General features: G+C 38.2%; 1 long non-coding RNA gene across 1 annotated transcript in view; it reads right to left on the reverse strand.

The window, feature by feature from the left end:
- Positions 1-9,841, reverse strand: part of LOC110297561 — a 107,110-nt gene that overhangs the window by 63,070 nt on the left and 34,199 nt on the right. Inside the window, exon 2 of the long non-coding RNA XR_002378303.1 lies at positions 495-640. This is a non-coding gene — a long non-coding RNA (uncharacterized LOC110297561). The remainder of the gene's footprint in view (positions 1-494; positions 641-9,841) is intronic.

Raw genomic sequence — 9,841 nt, forward strand, 5'->3', positions numbered from 1 at the left:
ACAGAAAATGTGGTACATTTGCACAATGGAGTACTACTCAGCAATTAAAAACAATGAATTTATTAAATTCTTGGGCAAATGGATGTATCTGGAAGATATCATCCTTAGTGAGGTAAACTAATCACAAAAGAACACACTGATAAGTGGATATTAGCCCAGAAACTTAGACTACCCAAGATACAATTTTCAAAATACACGAAACTCAAAATGTGGATACTTCGTTCCTTCTTAGAATGGGGAACAAAATACCCATGGAAGGAGTTACAGAGACAAAGTTCAGAGCTGAGATGGAAGAAAGGACCATTAAAACTGCTTCTTGCTGTTGGGGTTGGCATTCTCTTTTGGGGGCCCTAAGAAAATTAGCATAATGAGCAAGTCCTAAGAAAGCTAGCTGTATCGTTTCTTGTCAAGCCTCTGTGCGATGGGAAAGTGCAAGGCTTAACTGAAGTCCTGGTTGGAGCAGTCTGCGAGTCTGTCCAGACTTACAAACTTACTGTCTATCTTATTTAGCCATCTTGAAGTCATTCTGGATGCAGATTCTTGAAGAAACGGCTATTGAGTCAGTCTGTGAGGTGGGATCATCTGGGCTGTTTATCTTGTCTTCTTTGGTATCTGGTTCTTTTGCTCTGCAAACATAAATCTTCAAAGGTAATATACATTTTTGCGTTAACATGTGTATGCAATGTGCTATCTGCACAGACCAGCTAAAGATAATTCTTTGATCTTTGTTTGAGCAGGTAAGGCATGTGTCCATTTTTAGGTTAGTTTGGACTGTATAACCAAACTATAATATAAATATTCATCCATTCCATTTGAAATGATGGCATAATAAATCCTGAGGACTCTGTTGCCATCAAGATTGATTAAGTAGGCTTTGCTAAAGTTCTGGCTGGAGACATTTTTATCTTAGCCAGTCTCAAAGCTGTTCCTACATAGAGGGATCCATGGTCATCTACCTGTTTTGTTGGTCTTCTTGAATTTTTTCCTTCATGTCTGTAGCCAAGATTTTCAGGAGGTTTCCCCTGGCCAAATCTAATCTTTATTAATTTTGATGGTATCCGTAGCTTTTCTTCTCCTGTTTAAACAAAGACAAAACCTCTTCAATATTGCATCATGTTTCCTTCCTTCCATTCTGAAGTTAGGACATCCTTAAAATAGATGGAATGTAATAATTAAGCAGTTTTTAAATGTCTCTCAGCAGCTGTTGGTGTTTATTGTCTATTACCATTTAAATTTTATGTTAATAAAGCATTATGTTCTATTTCTAGGGATCCTTGTTAACCCTTCCTGTTTTTTTTTTTTAAGCATTTTGTTTGTTTGGTTTGTTTTTGTTTTTTTTTTTTTTTGAGACAGGGTTTCTCTGTATATCTCTGGCTGTCCTGGAACTCACTGTGTAGACCAGGCTGGTCTGGAACTCTGAAATCCGCCTGCCTCTGCCTCCCAAGTGCTGGGATTAAAGGCATGCACCACCACAGCCTGATTAAGCATCTTTTAAAGTATGATTAGAACAATTGTTTGTTGTTTAGGATTATGCGGCATACCTGTAATATGTTTTATATGGTAATATGCTTTATGTGGTAATATGCACAAATTGTTTAATTTTATGAGAGATAAATGCTGCAGATTGTCCATCTTAATTTGTACAAGTATTCCCATAATTGCCATAACTTCTAATACGTTTGTAATTAGAAAACCAGCCTTTGCAGAACTTAAAGCAGTTTCCCATTGAGATTCCGAGTATGTGTGCACACATCATAATTTTCCAAACGCTGAAAGATGGAAATATCCATTTGCCCAATTTCATTTCTCTGAGTATCTTTTGGATTAGTCCCTGTAGGTAATGGAGTTTGGTTATACAAAGAGCAAGGAGAACATTTTCTTAATTTTTTTTTTTTTTTTGGCTTGTTGCCAAGTGACAGAAAACTCTAAACCTTTGCTGTTTAAATGGTGTTTTGGCTTTTTGTTTTGTTTTTTTTAATAAAATTCTGAAGCTTCTACCACATTCCTATTGGTAGCTGGTCACTTTCTTTACTCCCCTATGTTAGGGGTTCTGGTAAGCCTGCATGGGGTCTCATAAGTGTTATACATAATGGATGATTTCTATTTCTGATTACCTGTTGTAGTTGAATAAATAGTTAAGTTAATTATGAATTATCCTAAAAACATTCAGAGGCTTCTATATACAAAATGACTTTTTCTGCATGTTGAGAGTCCGTAACTATATTAAGAGAATCAGGAAAATCTAACAATGTCATAAGAATGGCATACAACTCTAATTTTGGAACTGAGCTATAAAGGCTTGGAACCATTTTGCTATTTTTTTCTGACCTGCTACCTGACTTTCCTGACTTCTTTGCATCAGTATAGAATGTAGGTGCCCTAGAAATTGGTTTCCCTTTTACTATGTGGAAAGAATCCAGTTAGTTCTTTTAATTAACTGAAGTCACTTGTGTTATGGATTGGTTTTAATGCTGTCTCAATTCAATTCAGCTCCAGATGCTGAGATTCTCCACCCACAGCTAGATTTGACTATTGAAAAATAATTGCCGTACAGACAATGGCTGGGCAGGTAGACTGAGACAGGACCTTGAGGGATTCGCAAGGGCTAGGAACTGAGGTAGAGGAAGGAAAGGGAGATTGTCATGACAGGGAAGAAGAAAGACCAGACCTAAAGGCCCACTGACATGTGAGAATCAGGGAAAGTGGCCACACAGGCCACTTCCTTAGTTGTGTTTGGGGTAGCAGAGATGAAATACAGATTTTAAAAGATTTTAACTCAAAAGTACCAGAGGGGAGTGTTTGAAGCATCAGAGAAAATTTGAAACTCCAAGCCATTAAGCTATTGAAGGCATATTAAAATTAACTGGTGTGTGTGTGTGTGTGTGTGTGTTTGTCTTTCATTCTTGAATCCAGATAGCTCTTGGCAGGTGCACACATGCAACTCATTGGGAGCTGGAGCACTTAGCTAAATTACCACTACACACTTGCTTTGGGGTTATTTGTTTTTAATCTTTCCCCCCAAAAATTATTGCAAGCTTCTTGCTGATATTCATTTTTTGCCCCCAATGAGGCAATTTCAGCATTAGTAAAAGGTATCACAATTTCTGCTAATTGACAGTCTCATTTTTCCTTCTAGAATCAATTCAGAAACGTTTTCTAAATAGGTCTTTAATTTTCTTATTGTTTGTGTGCTAAAAATATTCATTCTAAGATGTAATCTTCTCCCTGCATAAGAATTCCTGTAGGAAAATGAGCAGCAGGAAAACTGACTAAATTACAAGCAACCTTTGGATCCAAATGATCTATATGTGCATCCTGTAATTGCTTTTCTACCAGAGTTAATTCTTTTTCAGCCTGAGATGATAATATTCTTAAACTATTTAAGTCTCTATCACCTTGTAATGTTTGAAATAAATTACTTAGCTCATGAGTAGTTAATCCAATTATGGGCCTTAGACAATTGATATCTCCCAACTATTTTATTTTATTTTATTTTTTGGAAAATCATCAAGAGTTCTTAATTGATCTCTCCTGATTTGTACCTTCTGTGACTGGATTTTTGGCAGACATGTGCTATAGCCTAGATAATTAATAGGACCTCTTCATTGTATATTTTCAAGATCAATTTGTAATCCCAACAGGGCAAAATTCCCTTTACCTCATCAAATGTTTTTCCTAAGGTATCTCCATCTGTATCAGTCAGCAAGATATCATCCATATAATGGTAAATTATACTGATGTAAATTGAGGAAAGTGCTTATGAATTATTTCTAATGGCTGTTGTACAAAGTATTGACATACAGTAGCACTATTCTACATTCCTTGTGGAAGCACTTTCCAATGATAACTTTTTATTGAACAACTATTATTATAAGTCAATATTGAGAAAACAACCCTTTGAGAAATAGTGAGAAAACAATCCCTTTGAGAAAACAAGGGATTGTGAAAAGGCAATCTTTTAAATCAATCACCATAATAGACCCTGTCTTAGGTAACAAGGAAGCCAATGGATTCCAGGCTGTAAAGAGCCCATTGGTTGAATGATTTTATTGATTGTTCTCAGATCTGTTAACAACCATAATTTGCCAGGTTTTTTAAATGACAAATACAAGAGAATCCCAAGGGCTACTGAACTCTTCTATATGTTGGGCCTCCAGCTTTTCTTGGATTAGTTGTTCTGGAGCCTTTTCTTTTGTCACAGGCCATTGTTCTACACAAACAGGTTAGTGAGTAAACTAATTTAGTGGTAGGGCTGCTGGTGTTCTGCCAGCAGTGGCTCTCTCAGATAAAGTTAAAGAGTCAGCCTCTGTTGTGTCCTGCTTATGGACAACTAGGACAGATTGTGACTCTTCTTGATAACATTTTTTAATACTAGCATGGCCTTTGGGGTTCTGGAGACAAGCCAGCATGGTTTCCAGTAGGGCCTGGGGCTTCTGCTGGAGTTTTAGGACAGCATATAGAAACAAGGGGAGGGGTGTTGTTAGAAAAGCTTAGTCAGATCTGAGGAAGCATTAGACACCCAGTAGTGTAGTAGCTAGTTTGATTTTGTTGTTGTTTGTGTGTATGTACACACATATGTGTGCATGTGGAAGCCAGAGGACAATAAACCCACCCTTCATTTTTATTTATTCATTACACTATTTGGGGGGCATGGGGGTTACATATGCTGTCTTACAGTCGTCCCTGCTTCTATAAGTAACCAATACTCATTGGCTTGCCATGTTGGACTTTGGTATAATCTTACTTTGGTCTGTTGTGGGTTTCCTGCTTGGGCCAAGTAGATGTGTATGGTGTTTCCCTAGGAAAAGTCACACAGCATGGCCACTACTGTCAAAGGGCTTCTACTGTGTCCCTAACTGAAATTAAACTCCAGAGGTTGGACTGGGAGCCTAAAATATGTCTCTGCTGTCTTATTCCAGTGGAGTCCCACAATATCACACAATACTTGACCAGAAAATTTAAACCTAACCAAAGCCCGTCAGCACCTACAAATTCAAGACAGACTGAAGCTTTGAGAGGTGACAATACTGACTTGGGGACTTAGAGGAAAATAAGAAAGTATCAGTATAAGAATGTCAAACAGTAAAATAAATAAATAAATCTTAAAAATCCAAACAAAACAAAACAAAATACTACTAATAATAGTTTTTTAAAAAAAGAACGTCAAAGAGAAGTCACCCCACCCTAATGTGAATCCAGTCACCAACACTTAAAAATAAATTTTAATATCTTTAAATAATTTTTTTAAAGTTAGAGGAAAAAAACCTTAAGAACTTCATTGTACAACATGGCCACTTTAGCTACTTCCCAGGCAATGTGGTATTGGGAAAGCTAGAAGGAGATTTCAAGTATTCTCATCATCAATGGTAACTATGTATAGCAATGTGTGTGTGTTTGTGTTTGTGCCAGGTGGAGTCATCAACCCAACAGAGCATACAGATTTTTTTGTGTTTTGTTTGTTTTTACCTTGGTACTGGGTATGGAATTCAGAGCTTCATGACAGCTAAGTAAACAATCCACCACTAAGTCATGCTCCCAATTTTCTGTGGAACTGTCAGATTGATTTCCAAAGTGTTTGTACAAGTTTATACTCCCACCAGCAATGGAGTAGTGTTCCCCCTTGTTCCACATCCTTGCCAGCATGAGCTACTGCTTGAGGTTTTGATCTTAGCCATTCTGATGGGTGTAAGATGGAATCTCAGAGTTGTTTTGATTTGCATTTCCCTGATGACTAAGTAAGATGAACATTTCTTTAAGTGCTTCTCAGCCATTCAAGACTCCTCTGTTGAGCATTCTCTCTTTAGCTGTGTACCCTATTTTTTAATTGAGTTATTTGGTTTGTTGGTGTCTAACTTCTTGAGTTCTTTATATATATTGGATATTAGTCCCTTATCTGATTTAGGATAGGTGAAGTTCCTTTCCCAATCATTAGGCTGCTGTTTTGTCCTATTAATGATGTACTTTGTCTTATAGAAGCTTTTCAGTTTCACGAGGTCCCATTTATCAATTGTTGATCTTAGACCCTGAACCATTGGTTTTCTGCTCAGGAAATTGTTTCCTGTATCAATGCATTCAAGGCTATTTCCACTTCCTCTTCTATTAGAATTAGTGTATCCAGTTTTATGTTGTGGTCATTAATCCACTTGGACTTAAGTTTGTGCAGGGTGATAAATATGAATCTATTTGTATTCTTCTACATGCAAACATCCAATTAGACCAGCACCATTGTTGAAGATGCTTTCTTTTTCCATTGTATGGTTTTGGCTTCTTTATCAAAAATCAAGTGTCTGTAGGTTTGCAGGTTTATTTCTGGGTCTTTGATTCTATTTCATTGATCAACCTATCTGATTTTATGCCATAACCATGTGGTTTTATTATTACTGCTCTTTAGTATAGCTTAAGATCAAGGGTGGTGATAACTCCAGAAGTTCGTTAATTATTCAGGATTATTTTGGCTATTCTGGGTTTTTTGGTTTTCCACATGAAGTTGAGAATTACTCTTAAAAGGTCTGTAAAGAGTTGTATTGGCAATTTGATGGGAATTGCATTGAATTGATGGGGATTGCTTTTGGTAAGATGACAATTTATACTACGTTAATTCTACCAACCCATGAGCATGTTACCTTTTTTAAAAATTTTTTTCTTCAGAGACTTGAAGGTATTGTCATACAGGTCTTTTTCTTGCTTGGCTAGAGTTATACCAAGGTATTTTATATTATTTGTGGCTATTGTGAAGGATGTTGTTTCTCTAAGTTCTTTCTCAGCCTATTTGTCATTTATATATAGGAGGACTACTGATTTTTTTAGTTATTTTTTTATCCAGCCACTTTGCTGAAGGCGTTTATCAGCTGTGGGAGTTCCCTGGTAGAATCTCTGGGGTCACTTATGTATACTAGCATATCATCTGAAGATACAGATACTTTGACTTCTTCCTTTACAATTTTAATCCCCCTAATCTCTAGTTGTCATATTGCTCTACCTAGAGCTTCAAGTACTATATTGAAGAGATATGGAGAAAGTGGAAAGTCTTGTCTTGTTCCTGATTTTAGTGGAATTCCTTTAAGTTTCTCTATTTAATTTGATATTGGCTTGCTGTGTATTGTCCTTACTGTGTTTAGATATGGGCCTTATATCCCTGATCTTTCTAAGGCTTTTATCATGAAAGGGTGTTGGATTTTGTCAAAGGCATTTTTTTAGCATCTATTGAGATGATCATGTGAGCTTTTTTTCTTTCCATTTGTTTATATTGTAGTTTACATTGACAGATTTTGTTAATTTGGAAACTCTTTCTCTATATTTTAATTACTTTGACTAAGGGTTGGTCTATCTTGTTGATTTTCTCAAAAAACAAAAAAACAAAAAAAAAAAACCAAAAAAAAAAAAAAAAACAAACCACCCAGCTCTTGGTTTCATTGATTCTTCATATTGTTCCCTTTGTTTATAATTTATTGATTTCAGCCCCACATTTGATTATTTCCTGCCACCTACTCCTCTTGGGTATGTTTGCTTCTTTTTGTTCTAGAGCTTTTAGGTGTGCTTTTAAATTACTGGTATAAGACCTCTCAAATTTCTTTATGAAGGCACTTAGTGACAGGTTCAAGAGTTCCTAGATGCAACTGGATATTGCTGCCTCTGGATATCAGAAGTTGTGTAGATAGCAAGGCATTTATACACTAGTACAAAGTGGGGCCCTGAGCCCTAATCTGAACTGAGACTAAACAAAAATCATTCAGGCTTTAAAAATATCTCTAACTTCAGTTCCAACTCTGAGACTTCCAGATGTCACAAAAGCTTTAATCTGTTCATCCATGTGACAAAAGACAAAGGGGGGTTTAACCCAAACTTTGGGGTCATGGAAACACCCTATGTGTCCAAACAACTGGATCCTGTAGTCACAGGATGGCCCACCTGTCTGAGAGCTGTGGTAGCTACTGCTAGTTTGATGAAAGAAAGCAAACAAATTAACTCTGGTCAAGATCTTATACTCACAGCACCCCACGGTGCAGTCGAGGCCCTCCTCTGGAGGAGCACCAGAACACTGGATGTCTAATGACTGTGTCACCCAGTATCAGGCCATACTCTTGGCCCACACTCAAGTCTGGATTGAGAAACCCACCAGTATCAATCCTGTTACCTTCCTGCCTGATGACCTATAGGTGCTTATCCACGACTGTCACGAGATGAAAAATGAAACCAGACAGCAGAATTGATCTTACCTAGGCTCTCAGATAAGAAAAAGGGAAGTCCAACACTATACACATGGACCATAAGTCAGTATGTTTTTACTTCTGGGCATGTCCATTGTATGATCCAAAGAAAAAGAGGGCTTCTTACCACTAGAAAAAAAAAAGACATTAAACATTTTTGGCCTTCCTAGAGACTATTTGACTTCTACAAATTGCTGTTCTCCCCTGCTGGGCTGCTGACCTGGCTGCTTGACAAACAGTCCTAAGACCAGCGGGGCCTGTTGATATTTTGACGACATACCAGGACATGGTGCTGCCTGAGTAAAGAAGAGATGGACATCTCAAACTCAGACTGATGGAGGGCCCCAGAGTGAAAGATCATTCTCCCAGAAACAACTGGCCAGGCTCTGGCAACTGACCTTCACCAGGCCACTCAGCTGGGGTCCACAAAACCTTCTGAGTGCTCAGACTGAGTGATGTTATACCTAGCTAGGATAGCCTTGCATGGGATGTCTGGGCCAGATGCCAGGATTGTGTATGAACTCTGAGAAAACAGACTTCACCAAGCCTCCCAGGGGAGAGAAAAGAAAAGTGCTAGTTACATTCTATAGAGACCTTTTCTGGGTGGGTAGATGCATTCCTCACCTGGACCAAAACTGCTCAAACAGTAGCTAAAAATCTCCTCTAGGAATTGGTCCCCTGATTTGCCCTCCTGTTTAGCCAGGGGTGTGACAATGGCCTAGCTTTCATAACCAAACTTCTCAATTAATTAAGCTAAAGCTTTAGACATAGAGCTATATAGTTTCACCACTCATGTAGACCTTAGAGTTCTGGCTAGGTAAAAAGAATAAACAGGACATTCAAAGAGAACTCTAACAAACTTTCAGTAGAGCTCAGCAAGTGATAGATGGACAGCCTTCTTTTTCTTTGCTTTGGACCTATTGAGCCACATAAAGACGAATTTACACCACTATGAGATTAAGTTGGGAAGACATCCCCCATGCTTCCCAGACTCAGAGACCAGCAGTTGGCAGAATTCTCTAAGCATTCCTTTCTTATGTCATCATAGGCCTCCAGTTCTCCATACAGACTAATCACCGGACTATTGAAGAGGCTCAGTTGACCTCTGAGTACACCACCAGTTTCTCCTTCTTTGAGTCCAATGATACTATCTGTGTCAAGCCAAAGGGACGCTGGAACTAAACTTAAAAAGGAGCCTACACAGTGATCTTCTCCACTCCCCTAGCAGAGAAGAGGGCTGGCATTAAAAAAAAAGGAAGTCACAGATGCTACTGACAAATGGACTGCGTCTGAACTATGACACTAAAATTAAGCTTTCACTGGACCCCAGAGACTTCTACTCTCTGCCCTTTCTACCTTCTCCCGATTCTTGTGTTTTACACTGTGGATGTGAATAGAGTCACGATTCAACCCCCACCACCCTAAAGCCTAGACGGGAAACTGAGAGAGACAGATACAAGGAAGGTATTAGTTAACGTGACTTCAAGCTAGCAACTCATATCCCATATCCCATTTTGATTCCATTTTGACCATTACTGACTGATGCCCAGTTTAAATGTTTGGTTGTATTTTAAAAAGAAAGGAAAGGAAAAGAAAAGGGAAGGGAAGGGAAGGGGAGGGGAGGGGAGGGGAGG

This window comes from Mus caroli, chromosome 7 (genome assembly GCF_900094665.2).
Source record: "Mus caroli chromosome 7, CAROLI_EIJ_v1.1, whole genome shotgun sequence".
Lineage (NCBI taxonomy): Eukaryota > Metazoa > Chordata > Mammalia > Rodentia > Muridae > Mus > Mus caroli.